The sequence below is a fragment of the Mustelus asterias genome, unplaced genomic scaffold, assembly GCF_964213995.1.
Source record: "Mustelus asterias unplaced genomic scaffold, sMusAst1.hap1.1 HAP1_SCAFFOLD_36, whole genome shotgun sequence".
NCBI lineage: Eukaryota > Metazoa > Chordata > Chondrichthyes > Carcharhiniformes > Triakidae > Mustelus > Mustelus asterias.
In genome coordinates this window covers 4,118,924-4,134,689 of record NW_027590118.1, presented here as the reverse complement: position 1 = coordinate 4,134,689, position 15,766 = coordinate 4,118,924, and the positions used below count along the sequence as shown (strand labels likewise).

The 15,766-nt window shown below is 45.9% G+C and overlaps 1 pseudogene; it reads right to left on the bottom strand.

Moving 5' to 3' along the window:
• LOC144482686 (SWI/SNF-related matrix-associated actin-dependent regulator of chromatin subfamily A member 5-like) overlaps nt 1–15,766 on the bottom strand; it is a 176,169-nt pseudogene that overhangs the window by 19,829 nt on the left and 140,574 nt on the right.

Below are 15,766 nucleotides of genomic sequence, written 5' to 3'. Positions count from 1 at the left end.
ACCTGTTGGACTTTAACCTGCTGTTGTTAAACCTCTTGTTGTGAGGCAGCAGTGCTAACCACTGTGCCACCACGTCAAGATGTTCCAGCCCAGCACACGATTTTCCCTGCCACTGATGGGGCTGGAAAATCCCGCCCAGAGTGTTGCAAAGCAAGGAGAGAGCAATAAATTACTATATAATTGAACATATTTGCAAATTAACACTCAAACGTTGTCTGCGTGGCAAATCTCGGATTTTAGTTACGCTGAGCAAAGAAAAGCTGATCTCCAAAGCCAGTCTCAAGGAACCTTGAGGGATGCCGTTAACACTGGCGACAGATCCATTCTCCGCATGCATGTTGAAAACATGTTTTTGAGAGAGTCGACAAAAGTAAATTCAATTCAGTGAAAGGCAGGATTAATATTAAGGATTGAATAATGGCCAAATACAACATTTCAATTTGATAAGTCCAAATTTATTAAAATTGTATCCCAGGTTTGATGAGTCCTTGACTTATTGTACTTTTCTTACACAACGTGCTTGTTCACACAACTGCAATGCTCGTGGTTATTTATTCAGTAATTTAAACAATGTCATCGAGGTTTACAGCATTGAAAAAGCCCCTTCAGCCCAACTTGTCCATGCTGCTCTTTTTTTAAACCACTTCGCTTGTCCCAATTGCCCGCGTTTGGCCCATATCCCTCCATACCCATCTAACTGTCTAAATGCTTTTCAAAAAAACAAAATTGTACCCGCCTCTATTACTACCTCTGGCAACTTGTTCCAGACACACACCACCCTCATTGAAAAAGTTGTCCCTCTGGACCCTTTCCTATCACTTCCCTCTCAGCTTAAACCTATGCCCTCTAGTTTGACTCCCCTACCTTTGGGAGGTATTCCAAAATTTACCTTTGTGGTTTATGGGTCAGTGTTTAGTGGTAAAAAGAATCTTGCTCCCCCGTGAATGAACTGACTCTCTCGCGACTTGCCCAACAGATGCTGTCTGTCTTTTGGTACCTCACCCTTGCAGCTTTTTCACACACAAGTTTTGACAGCAAGTGCTTGCGGATTACTGAATTCCTATTTGATAAATGACAGATGTCGAGATAGCAACCAGCTTTAGGAATCCTGGCTGTTTTTTTCTTGTTCCGATGCTGGGGCAGCAAGGGTAGTTGTACTTTCCCACTGGGGTCGGCCAACATGTGGCAGGAGATCCAACAAGCACTGCACGGATTACTTCCACAACGTGCAATGCATTTTCAAATTAAACTCCATGCATCAGCTGTATTTTCCAACAGTATTTTTGGGAACATAAAACGCAGTTCTTACCCTTTGATCCTTGTCACCTATTAAACAAATAGCTCGAAGAGTCGGTATCCATCCTTTGAACTCAAGCATCCAGTTGTGCAGTGTAGACTTGGGGACTAGAACCATGTGAGTTCCAGGAATGTTTCTATCATGTTTCATGTACCCAAGAAGAGCAATAGTTTGCAAAGTCTTCCCGAGACCCTGTTAAACAAAGTAAAACAATTAATTCTCTTAGAATCAAAGACTTTTTTCATCAGTGTTGTCCTGAAGCATTTCTGAAATGTACTGGAAGAAAGCATTCGGCTCACCAAGTTTGTTCTGCAATTTAATTAGATCATAGCTTATCTACATCGTAACTCCATTTATCTGCCTTGGTTCCATTTCCCTTCACACTAATCTAACAAAAACCTTCGTCTCAGTTTTGACATGTCCAGACTAACCATGCCTCAAGTTTTTTATAAAATAAAAAGCTAGGTTTTGGCAGGAAGTAGGAGAAAACAAACGTTCCAGGTTTCCTCTAATCTTTGAATGGTACACCCTCGAACATCCAGGAGAAGATACTTGTTCCCTATTTAGAAACATCGAAGATAGGAGCAGGAGGAGGCCATTTGGCCCTTCGAGCCTGCTCCGCCATTCATTACGATCATGGCGGATCATCCAAATCAATAGCCTCATCCTGCTTCCCCCCCGCCCCCAATAACCTTTGCTCCCATTCACCCCAACTGCTTTACCGAGCCGCCCCTTGAATACATATAATGAATGCTTCACCCCGTTTTGAACCGGGAACCTTTCACGTTAGGCGAACGTGATAACCAGTACACTACAGAGACATTTATCTTTTTAAATCTTTTAAACTAAACATCTCACATGCCGACACCAAACAATTGTTATGTCTACAATCAATGTGTATTCATACCGTTTCATCTGCCAGGATACCATTAATGCCATTCTCAGATAAAGAATCAGCCAATTCAGTCCACGGATCTGATAGTCGCGGAGTTTCCCTCCTTTTACATCTGTGGAAGAGACCCCAAACATTTAGAGCCTTCAACCGTTGCAAGAGTCTGCACAGAATACAGCTCAAGGGGAAATGAAATCAGTGCGATGACCAAAAGGAAAAGTATTACTGTTTCAGGAACCATTGAACTGAAAGCACCATGATAGCTTGAGACAACAAAAAGCAAGCGGTACAATCCATTTGGTATTAGGGTCTCAATGTTTGCATAAAGAATGTCAGCGTTCAGACGCAGGCTCCCAAACAAAGGTGGTGCTTTTCACCACGACTACTACCATTCTATAGCGGCTAAACTGAACAATACAACAAGGCCAAAGTATATACAGAAACGTAAACTGTTAAACAGAGCACCTAAACTTCACTAAGGCAAGTATGAACAAGATTGGGAGGGCAGAGAGAAGGAATGATGGTGAGGAACCAGTTTACTGGGCTTTGACTGCTTTGTGAGAAATCATTGCATGGACATTGCTGCGATTTTGAATATGTTATGAGTATTTGGAGCATTGCGTGCAGTTCTGGTCATCACACTACCAGAAGGACGTGGAAGCTTTGGGGAGAGTGCAAAGAAGGTTCACCAGGATGTTGCCTGGTGTCAAGGGTGTTGGCCATGAGGAGAGGTTGCATAAACTAGGATTGTTTTCATTGGAAAGACAGAGGCTGAGGACAGATCTGATAGAGGTGGACACAATGATGAGAGGCATAGGCAGGGTGGATAGCCAGAAGCTTTTTTCCAAGGGTGGAAGTGTTAATTACAAGGGGGCGCAGGTTCAAGGTGAGAGGGATAAAATTTAAGGGAGATGTGTGGGAGAAGTTTCTCACAGAGTGGTGGGTGCCTGGAATGCACTACCAGGGGAGTTGATGGAAGCAGGCACATTAGCAACATTTAAGAGGCATCTCAATGGGTAAATGAATAGGGAGGGAATAGAGGGATACAGACCCAAATCAGGACAGAAGGGTTTTTCTTTATTTTAGTGAGGGCATCATGATTGGCACAGGCTGGGAGGGCTGGAGGGCCTGTCTTGTGCTGTACTTTTCTTTGTTCTTTGATTGGGGAAATGCCATTTGGAAGAACAGATCATTCAGCTCACCATTTCTTAGGGTAAGGAACTGATTATACATGATTCTCAACACCAAAAGGACAGCATGTTACATGTACGCAATCTGTATGATAATCCAATTATTCCTCATGAAAACAGATGGTTCCTTTACATGTGGCGCACACTAACATGTTAAAATGGCTGCTAGGACCCCAAGAAAAATAAGTTGCAGCAGTTTCAACTCAGTCCCTTGGGGGCACTGGTTGAGAGGGCAAAGCTGAACAAAGCAAAGAACAAGGTGAAAGGCTGATATATGAAACACATGTCATACTGGCATGAGGGAGATCTTTCAGCTTTACCCTGCATTTTATTCATGCTGAATCTGACCTCAAAATACTCAATATCGACAATATCCAGTCAGAAAATATTATGTCAGATTACAAGTTAGGCTGTAGTGAGTCCGTGGTGTCTGTCAGCATTAGTAGATTGTTCCATTGAAAAGACCCCTTATGCCAATAAACACAGCCAATTAAACCAGGAGAACGGGAGGTGCTGTTTTTGGAAATTTAATTACAACAGTCTCAAATGTTCCCACAAGTCTAATTTTGACAAAATTGAATACTGCACATCGATGAATGGTGACTGAAAATGTGAAAGGAATTGGGAAAAGATAGTGAAAACTGAGCTACATTAACTCATGTATGAAATAATGAATAAAATGGCTTTACACACATGATGGGGATTCTTCAAACCTTGTGCAGACATTGGTTGTCTTGCTGTTTTCTGACAGTAGCTCTTCATCCTCTTCCTGTTCCGTACGACGATGCCGATAGCTAAGAATTAAAAGTGAATTGTTTTGTGCGAGGGGTTACTATTACTTTCCAAACCAATTTAAAAGAGCTGTTACTGCAGTCAATTTCAAATCCACAATCACTTCAGAATAAACAGCACCGTACAAATTATTTTGGAGATTGTGCATCACTTTTGTGGTGAAGATTAGTACATAGAATCCTAAAGTGCAGAAAGAGGCCATTTGGCCCATGGAGTCTGCACCGGCCTCAATCCCACCCAGACCCTATCCCCATAATGCCATGCATGTACCCTCGCTAGTTCCCCTGACACTAAGGGGCAATTTAGCATGGCCAATTCACCTAACCCTAATCTTTGGACTGCGGGATGAAACCGGAGCACCCGGAGGAAACCCACGCAGACACGGGGAGAATATGCAACCTCAATACAGACAGTGACCCATGCCGGGAATCGAACCTGGGTCCCTGGCGCTGTGGGGCAGCAGTGCTAACCACTGCCACACTGCCGCTCTAACTACTGTGCCACCATGCCCCATGTACAGCATGTTATTGAACTAAGATTCAAAATTGCAATTCATGCAGGTGGCCATTATTTTAATTTAAAGTTGATTCGAAACATAAACTTTGAAATCTACTGTTATGTCAATACTCTCCCAAGACCCTGGTAGATTACACAGCATATTAGTACTTTTTAATTTAATTAGGTAATTACACATGTATAATCTTTTGTGCCAATAGTTGTCAACATACTCTTCATTCATACATGTGACACATTTAAGAACATCAGTGTTTTTAATGCAAGGTTGACAGGAATTCCACGCCTGTTATACGGATGCAGGATATTTGAACACTTGGTGTCTAAGATGCTGTTTCAACATTAAAAAGGCAGAGAAAAGGTGTAGGCCATGCAACCTCAGACATCTGTTTATTCAATTAAATCATGCCTGCTGTTGCTTCATATCACTTGATAGTGCAGCCAACAAAGAAAAAATATCCATTCAGAAAATTTAACACCCATCGCCATGTGGGGCAGACCTTTCCACCAAGTGGAACGAAATAGCCCTCACTTTCAATCCTAACTAACCTCGTTCTAATATTAAGATGTGCCCCCTTGAACCAGATTTCCCTCAAAAGAAATTAGTCTCTGTATCTACCCTATCAAATCCCCCAATCATTTTAAACAACTCAATTTGGTCACTCTTTATTACTCTAAACTCAACGGAATGAAAGCCAAATTTTGGAACATGTTATGTCCTCATAACCTGACACTAAGAACAGATAGCATTCCGGTGCCAGACTAATATTACTTTCCTGAGGTTCGTTGCCCAGAACCAAAAGCAGTTCTCCAGCTGAGGTTTGACCAAGGCTCTGTAAAGCTTCCTCATTTTTTCATCCCAATCTATTTTGAGATAAATGCCATCTTCCTCTTAGCATAATCCATTAACTTTTGTAACAGCGCAGTGACATCGTGTTATTTGTATATATGGAAACTCAAATCTCTTTTGCTCCTCCACAACTAATCTCTCTTGTCGAAAACACTTAGATTTGCCTTTCTCAGTTCCAAAGTGGGTGGCCTCATACTTCTCCACACTGAACTACATTTGCCACAGCTTTGCCCACTCACTGGGCTGTGCCCTCTTTGCAACTCCATCATATGATCCCAATTTGTGGTTGCTCCTAACCTAGTCTGCAAATATGGATGAAGCAGTAAAGAGTTATATCCAAATCACTGAAAGCTGAGGCCCCAAAACCTCAAGGAGGAATGAAAGCTTTACATCCACCATTCTACTTTGACCCCAACATTAAGGCCTCTTTGGCCTTCAAACGCCAGGAACACTTTCCAAGTTGAAATCTCTCAGAATTTGCATCATGAATCCAAAAACACTTTGCCTGGAATATATCTTACTTTCCAACCGACAGAAGCGTTGTTTCTCATCTTTCTTTAATCGACGGCGCCCGGGTTTCATCTTTAAAGGAGACGTTGGTGTTTTCTGTGCAGCAGGTTGGATAAAGTGGGCAAAAAACTCGGTCTGTTGCAGCAGATAATCAAATCTGTCGAACAAGAAAAATAAATGTTCATAAGAAAATAAAGCATTGAGAATTAACGTCACAAGAGTGTGCAAACACATCTCATTGAATGTACAGTCAATCTACAGTTCTCCTTGTGGGGGCTGCAGATTTTTTTTTATTGAGGCGTAATAGTACGTGTCTTTGGAAAACAGCCTTTCACCTGTTATTACTTTGTAAATTGGGCCACTGAGTAACATTTGGGTGAGGTGGGGAAAGAAGAATAAAGACAACCCTCTCTGCTGAGGTGCTATTCAATCATTCCCACTGTAATTGAGATTTCACTTTGTGCTAGTAAATTCAAAAATGCTCTTCCAGCACAACCTATATTTGTACATACAGGATGTGGTGAACCATTGTTGGTTCCCACCAGGAGTGCCGAGCCATGGTTTGGCCAGCACTATGAGTCTGTAGATATGTTACTGTTGGGGTTAGGGTTGGGCTGTTCTACCTGTTAATATAGTCCTATGGTACACTCCAGTTGGCTCCGCCTTCCGGGAGAGGTATAAATGTCACTGCTCTGCCTGTTGACCCTTTAGTCTGGGATTGTATATTGTATATAGTAGCTCCGTTATTGTTGGTAATAAAAGCCTTTATTTCCCGGGTACATCCAGCCTCCCGTGTGATTTATCGCGCATCAATTTTATTACCAACCAAATTTTTTTTGACAAAAACAAAAGAAAACCATGGAGCAAATGCTGAAACCCGAGCGGCTTACGTTGGATCCACGTGCGGTGGGAGAGTCGAACACTTTCGACCATTGGTTGAAGTGTTTCCAAGATTACCTCGGCGCCTCCACAGCGGTTCAAAATGACGCCGACAGACTGCGGGTCCTCCACGCGAGGGTAAGCGACACTGTATACTTAGCGATCCGTGAGGCCCAAGACCACAAAGGGGCCATCGAGCTTCTCAAAAAGCGATACAACAAACCGCCGAATGAGATCCATGCTCGACGCCTTCTCGCCACTCGACGGCGGCAGCCGGGTGAAACGACGGAACAGTACCTGTGTGAACTTCAGCAGCTAGCCAGAGCCTGCAACTGCAAGCCAGTGTCGGCAGCCCAGTATATGAGCGACCAAGTTCGAGATGTGTTCGTGGCGGGAATCGGCTCGTCGTACATTCGCGTTCGGCTGCTAGAGCAAGGTAACCTCGACCTCACTAAAACCGTAGAATTAGCTGGCGCTCTAGAAACGGCCTCCAAAAGTCTGGAGATGTACCCCGACGACCGCGTGGGGACATTGTGGCAGGTGCAGCCGCAGACTCCACTTTATTCAGCGGTTTCGAAAAACGGCGCGATTGCGTTTCCAGCCTCGGGCCTGACGACGGCAGCAGCTCCAGGAGGCCTGCGGTGTTACTTCTGTGGGGGGTGAAACACCCTCGGCAGCGATGTCCAGCTAAAGCAGTATTGTGCTCCGCCTGTGGCAAGAAGGGGCATTATTCCAAAGTCTGCAGGATCAAACCACCCTCCAAACATAGCAGCACGGAGTGTGATTCCCCGGAGCCGGTCTCCTTGTCTTCTGCGTCTTCGAGGTCTTCCATCACGTGCGATTCCAGAGCGTCGCCACTCCTAATGACGGAGTCGCAAGACACGTGCGACCTGCAGGGGCCGCCATTTTTGGCACCATCGACCACGTGCGACCTATGGGGGCAGCCATTTTGGTCGGCACCGACCGTAAATGACCAGCAGGGGCCGTAATGGACCAGCTCAGCTGCCTGCAGTTGCACCCACGATCCAACGGTGGCGTCAATCATCCTGGACCAGGACAAGCCTCACAGACTCGACAAGTCCATGATGGACATACAGGTAAACGGACTCCAGATTTATTGTTTGTTTGACAGTGGGAGTACGGAGAGCTTCATTCACCCTGACACCGTGAAGCGGTGCGGTCTCCGGATTCGGACTGTCAAGCAGACAATTTCGAGGGCGTCAAGGTCCCGGTCTGTCACCGTGCTAGGGAGCTGCGTGGTCAACCTGACGGTGCAGGGCACGGTTTACGAGAGCTTCAGGCTCCGTGTGTTACCGCACCTTTGCGCGCCGATACTCCTAGGACTAGATTTTATGGCCCACCTGAAGAGTGTAACCCTGCTGTACGATGGGCCACTCCCTCCGCTTTCAGTGGGAGCACTGCAGCCTCTAAATTGCCCAAAGCGCTCCACATGTAGCCTCTCGACGCTCAGGATTACCCCACCCTCCCTATTCCAGACTCCCGTGCCAGGCTGCAAGCCCATCGCAACAAAGAGCAGGCGTTACAGCGCTGAGGATCAGATCTTCATTCGATCTGAAGTTCAGCGGCTCCTCAAGGAGGGGATCATCCAACCTAGCGCTAGTCCATGGAGAGCGCAAGTAGTGGTGGTTAAGAATGGGAACAAACCTCGGATGGTCATAGACTATAGTCAGACCATTAACAGATATACGCAGCGGGATGCGTATCCCCTTCCGCGCATATCTGACATGATCAATCAGATTGCGCAGTACAGGGTGTTCTCCACCATTGACTTGAAGTCTGCTTACCACCTGCTCCCCATTCGCCCAGAGGACCGAAAATACACGGACTTTGAGGCGGATGGTCGTCTGTACCATTTTGTAAGGGTTCCCTTTGGTGTCACGAATGGGGTCTCGGTCTTCCAGCGTGCTATAGACCGAATGGTGGACCAGAACGGGCTGCGGGCTCCCTTCCCGTACCTGGATAATATCACCATCTGCGGCCACGACCAGCAGGACCACGATCCCAACCTTCTTAGATTCTTATGCACTGCATCTTGCCTGAATCTGACCTACAACAGGGAGAAGTATGTGTTTCGCAAGCGACGCCTCGCTATCCTCGGATACGTGGTGGAAAACGGGGTCCTCGGCCCTGATCCAGACCGTATGCGTTCCCTCCTCGAACTTCCCCTGCCCACTAGCATAAAAGCACTGAGAAGATGCTTAGGCTTCTTCTCATACTATGCACAGTGGGTTCCCAGTTACGCGGACAAAGCACGTCCGCTCATCAAGTCTACCTCCTTTCCCCTAACAACAGAGGCTCGCTTAGCCTTTGCAGGAATAAAAGCCGACATCGCGAAAGCCACGATGCACGCTATTGATGAGTCCATCCCCTTCCAGGTATAGAGTGATGCATCTGATTTCGCCCATGGCCGCCACACTTAAACAGGCGGGCAGGCCCGTCACCTTTTTTTCTCGCACACTCCAAGGCCCTGAAATTCGGCATTCTGCGGTGGAAAAAGAGGCCCAGGCCATTGTGGAGGCCGTTCGGCATTGGCGCCATTACTTGGCGGGAAAACGGTTCACTCTGCTCACGGACCAGCGGTCCGTGGCGTTCATGTTCAACAACACGTTACGGGGTAAGATCAAGAATGATAAAATCTTGAGGTGGAGAATCGAACTCTCCACCTACAATTATGATATCATGTACCGTCCAGGGAAGCTCAACGAGCCCTCGGACGCCCTGTCGCATGGAACATGCGCTAGTGTGCAGGAGAATCGATTACAGGCTCTCCACAATGACCTCTTCCATCCGGGGGTCACTTGGCTCTTCCATTTCATAAAGGCCCAGAATCTACCCTACTCGGTGGAGGATGTCAGGTCCATATCTCGAAGCTGCCAGGTATGTGCTGAATGCAAAGCGTACTTCTACCGACCTGACAGGGCACACCTCATTAAGGCCACTCGTCCTTTTGAAAGACTGAGGGTGGACTTCAAGGGCCCCCTTCCCTCGACAGATCGGAACGTGTACTTTCTCAATGTGATTGACGAGTACTCACGATTCCCTTTTGTCATTCCCTGTTCTGATATGACCGCTGCCACGGTTATCAAAGCATTACGGGATCTTTTCACTCTGTTCGGTTACCCCTGTTATATCCACAGTGATAGGGGCTCGTCGTTCATGAGCGACGACTTGAGGCAATACCTGCTCTTAAATGGGATAGCCTCTAGTAGAACCACGAGCTACAATCCTAGGGGTAACGGGCAGTTTGAACGAGAGAATGCTACAGTCTGGAAGGCTGTCTTACTGGCGTTGAGGTCTAAAGGTCTTCCAGTATCCCGTTGGCAAGAGGTACTCCCTGATGCGCTCCATTCCATCCGCTCTCTCCTGTGTACGGCAACCAACGCTACTCCTCATGAGAGAATGTTTTCATTCCCTAGGAAGTCTTCCTCTGGGACCTCATTACCGTCTTGGTTGACGTACTCAGGACCTGTCCTCCTGCGGCGGCATGTTAGGACCCGCAAGTCCAACCCTTTGGTTGAACAGGTCCATCTCCTCCACTCCAACCCTCAATATGCCGATGTGGCATATCCTGACGGGCGAGAGGACACGGTCTCGATTCGAGATCTGGCGCCTGCAGGGGGCTTGGAAACCCGAGTCGCTCCCACACCCCCAGTTAGGGACCCCCCGACCATTATCTCTTCTCCTGACACGGCGCGGGCAGGATCGGGACCACCAGTTAACACTTCTACTCCCGTGTACAGCTTGCCTGAGTCAAGGAGATTGTCGCCACCTTGAGGCGTGCTCGAGTCCAGCGGATTGTCACCACCTCGTGGTCTACCGGCCCGTGCGGAACTGGAGGAGCTACTGGACACCGCCTTGGAGAGAAGGTCACCGCGATTGCCTGAACTGGCGTCATCGCCAGTGTTGAGGAGGTCGCAGAGACGGTGCGGTCCCCCAAACCGTTTGAACTTATAGACAGATGAACAGTTGTTCTGTGTTTTGTACCCCGCCGGCCTTTGTTTTTAAAGGAGGGGTGAATGTGGTGAACCATTGTTGGTTACCACCAGGAGTGCTGAGCCATGGTTTGGCCAGCACTATGAGTCAGTAGAATGTTACTGTCGGGGTTAGTTTTGGGCTGTTCTACCTGTTAATATAGTCCTATGGTACACCCCAGTTGGCTCCACCTCCTGGGAGAGGTATAAAGGTCACTGCTCTGCCTGGTGACCCTTTGGTCTGGGATTGTATATAGTAGCTCCGTTATTGTTGGTAATAAAAGCCTTTATTTCCCGGTACATCCAGCCTCCCGTGTGATTTATCGTGCATCACAGGATAGTACACAAATGGGTATAGTACTGTACGTGACAGCCTCAAATTTAGCACTGTTCATGTTTAGAAACATAGAAACATAGAAAAGCTACAGCACAAAACAAGCCGTTCGGCCCCACAAGTTGTGCTGAGCATATCCCGACCATCTCGGCCGACTTATAACCCTCCATCCTATTCAGTCCCATGTACGCATCCAGGAGTCTATAAAAATACCCGATTGAGTTTGCCTCCATCACCACTGACGGCAGCCGATTGCACTCGCCCACCACCCTCTGTGTGAAAAACCTCCCCCTAACATTTCCCCTGTACCTACCCCCCAGCACCTTAAACCTCTGTCCTCTTGTAGCAACCATTTCCACCCTGGGAAAAAGCCTCTGAGAGTCCACCCGATCTATGCCTCTCATCATCTTATATACCTCTATTAGATCTCCTCTCATCCTACGTCTCTCCAAGGAGAAAAGACCAAGCTCCCTCAGCCTATCCTCATAAGGCATGCCATTCAACCCAGGCAACATCCTTGTAAATCTCCTCTGCACCCGTTCAATCTTTTCCACATCCTTCCTGTAATGAGGAAGGATGTGGAAAGAGGTGGTACTGACAGTAGCTCTACTGATATTAATGCAGCTCACTCACACTGTCACTCAGGAACCCCTCTCCCCCAGCGCCCTGTGTTACTGACTGTATCTGTACTGATGTTAATCCAGTTCCTTCACACTGTCACTCAGTACCCCCTCTCCCCCAGCACCCTGTGTTACTGACTGTATCTCTACTGATGTTAATCCAGCTCCCTCACACTGTCACTCAGTAATCCCTATCCCCCAGCACCCTGTGTTACTGAATGTATCTCTACTGGTGTTAATCCAGCTCCCTCACACTGTCACTCAGTAACCCCTCTCCCCCAGCACCCTGTGTTACTGACTGTATCTCTACTGATGTTAATCCAACTCTCGATAAAAAAAAGTGTTAAAAGCACAATTCAGTAGAATGTTTGTGTGGGCAAGAGGAGGAAGCTTGGTGGTTTAAATCTGATGGTAAAAGCAGCAATTTCTCTACCACAATATTTCTGAAATAGCTTAGTAGTTAATAACCTCTATTCTATAGCATTTCCAATGGTTTGCTGGCACTACCCTGATGCTTGAATTGCTCCATTTGCTCAGAGGATATTGCAAAACCAAAGCAAGAGTGTCGAAGGTTAGAAAGTCAAAGCCTGCTCAATTTTGAGAGATTAAAAATATGATTAGTTCCATCCATGAACCACTGGGGAATATTTATACAGTTTATATTTATACAGTTGAACAATGCAAAAAGACAACTAATCGCTAATTTGAAAAGGCCACAACTCCACTTATCGCAGCCCACAAAAAGGAGCGTCATGAGACGTGGGCATCACTCGCTAGACCGGCATCCATTACCCTCAAGGTGGGGGTGGTGGTGAGCAGCCTTCTTGAACAACTGCAGTCTGTGTGGTACGTACACCAACAATGGACGGGGAAATGGAGTTGAAGCCCAAGATCAGCAATGATCAAACTGAATGGCAGAGCAGGTTCGAAGAGCCATGTGGTCTACTCTTGCCCCTCCTAGTGTTGTCTTCCATCTGCTGTCAATGTTGTTCTCGGTGTTAGAGGTCATGGATTTGGATGGTGCTGTCAAAGGAGCCTTGAAAATATACTGTCGTGCATCTTGCGTATGGTTCACACTGCTGCCAATTTATGGGTAGTGAATGGAGTGACAATCAAGTGGCTGCTTTGCCTCGGAAGCTGCTGAGTTTCTTGAATGTTGTTGGGACTGCACTCATCCCGGCAAATGAAGGATATTCCTTCACACTTCTGACTCCTGCCAACGGATTATGGGTAGGTTTTGGGGATTTCAGTGGTGGGTCATTCGCCATAGAATTCCCAGCCTCTGAGCTACTCTTGTAGCTCGCAGTAATTATCTGCTCAGTTCAGTTTCTGGTCAATGGTAACCCCCAGAATGTTGATGGCGGAAGATGCAATAATGGGAAAGCGGCTGATTATTAAGTGGGAAAATGGCTCGAGTCTCGTTTGTTGGAGATGATCATTGCCTGGCACTCGGGTGGTACACAAGTGATTTGCCACTTGTCAGTCCAAGCCTGAACATTAACCAGGTCTTGCTGCGTGCAAGAACAGGCCGCTTCGGTATCTGAGGAGCTGCAAACTGTACAAAACGTAGTGCAATTCTCATCTGTAAACACCCTTACTTCCGACCTTATGATGAAGCAGCTGAAAAAGTTTGGGCCTCGGCACCACCCTGAGGAACTCCTACAATCATGTCTTAGGGCTGAGATGATTGGCCTCCAACATTTACAACCATCTTCTTTTGTGTGAGGTATGACTCCAACCAGTGGACAGCTTCCCTGATTCCCACTGAGTCCAATTTTGCTCGGTCTTCTTGATGCCACACTTAGTCAAATATTCCCTCAATGTCATGGATGGCCATTCACCTCGCTGCCACAACACCAATAGAACACAAAACCTCTGCTTAGTTTAAAGCATCAAAACACAAGGAACGGGGAAATATCAATCAACTTTAAAAGGCCACTACTTCCTGAAGAAGCATGTCTCTCACCTATCAGTTATGGTTACCACATTATCATAGTCTTCTTAGGACGTTATCATTGCTGATCTAACAATAGTTTGATCCTGCTGCAAGTTGGCCATATTCTAAGTTATCTAATTTTGAATGATGTGCATCATTCAGCGAATGAAAGATTGCAATTGCCAGGACCAGCTTTCAAAAATGGGACGAACCACCCTGTGAAGTCAGGATACTGAAATTCCTCCGAAGGAAATTCAGGCTGAAAGTATTGCGAATCAGCACTGATGGACGAGGATTAAATGGGCTCCTGCTCTAGAGGATGGAGCGGTAAAGCTGAAAATGTTAAAACAAGACCAGCACCCTCGAGCAAAGCTGTACTTTCTCTGGGTGGTGGCAGTGACGCAGAGCTGGTTCCCCCAAGATGATAACCTAATCAATTCTAATTTGTTAACTATTTGATCCAAATTAAAATGAATGTAAAGCAAGGAGACTTTCCATGTATCAATGAATTGCAATCCTATGTACAAATGAAAATAATTTCAACAAATGCTTCCTTTACTGATTATAACATTGTTTCTTCATAGGCCGCATCCTCCTCTTTCTGCTCTGGTTTAGGCACTTTGAATATAAATGCTGCATCACCCACTGTCCATCTAGCACAGAAAACATTAGATGAACGGTCAATAAACAGGTCTATAACAAACAGAAACTTGCAGAGTGGAAAATTTATTCATCCAAATGACGCTGCATTATAAATATTACACCCGCTGATTTTTCATTTATCAGATGGACTTCCAAGCAGAACAATACACGTTCCACACAGGGCCAATGCCATTTGGTACCGAGGGAATGTTCTCTCTCCCTTTAAATTGGGCAAAGTAGATGACAGGTTTGCCTAAGAAAATGCCTAAGACAATAAAACCAGCTTTTGTCTTGAGAATGAATCTTGATTCAAAACCCTATTTTGCCAAATCTCTAATCCCAAAGGGTAGAGATAAAAAAAAGCAAAGAACTATATTTCTATAGTACCTTTCATGATCTCAATACTCTGTTTTTATGATATTAACTGAGTGATAAATACGATTTGGAGATGCCGGCGTTGGACTGGGGTAAGCACAATAAGAAGTCTCAACACCAGGGGTTAAAGGCCAACAGGTTTATTTGGTAGCACAAGCCACAGACATTTAGAGCGTTGCTCCTTCACCAGGTGAGTGGGAGTTCTGTTCACAAAAAGGGCATATAAAGACACAAACTCAATTTACAAAATAATGGTTGGAATGTGAGTCTTTCCAGGTAATCAATTCTTAAAGGTACAGACAGTGTCAGTGGAGAGGGGGTTAAGCACAGGTTAAGCATCCGTGCTGAACCCTCTCTCCACTCGCATTCCAACCTGGTGTTGTGAGACTTCTTACTCTGATAAATACGAGACAGGACACAGGACACTTCAAAATGCTGCCCTGGGAACGTTTATACCGGAACAAGAGGGAAGAATGGGTTGTGTCTCATCCGAAAGGCGGCACCTTTGACAGTATAGCATTTTGTTGTAGTGTCAATCTGGATGTCTAGTCTGAAGTCACTGGAGTGGTATTTGAACCCATAACCACCTGACTCAGAGGTGAGAATGCTGCCAACTACATTGCGCCTAATGAGAAACATGAACTTACAATAGGCATTTCATAATGGTTCATCTAATCTCCCCAGCAAACTTCCGCTATAGCTAATCAGGTCCAACATTATTTTGTCATTACAGGTGACAAGAAACAAGACATTCAGTCCAATTGGCCTGTGCGAACTTACCAGGCCGTCCATCCATCAGTCTTTCCTTTTCTAGAGAAAATAAGTCCAGTCTTTCCTGATACAGGATAGCCTTTCAGTTGCACTATCACCCTTGTCAATCTTCTTTTTCACATATTTGTATCCTTTTTATAATTTGGAAGCCAGAACTGCGCAGAGTACATCAA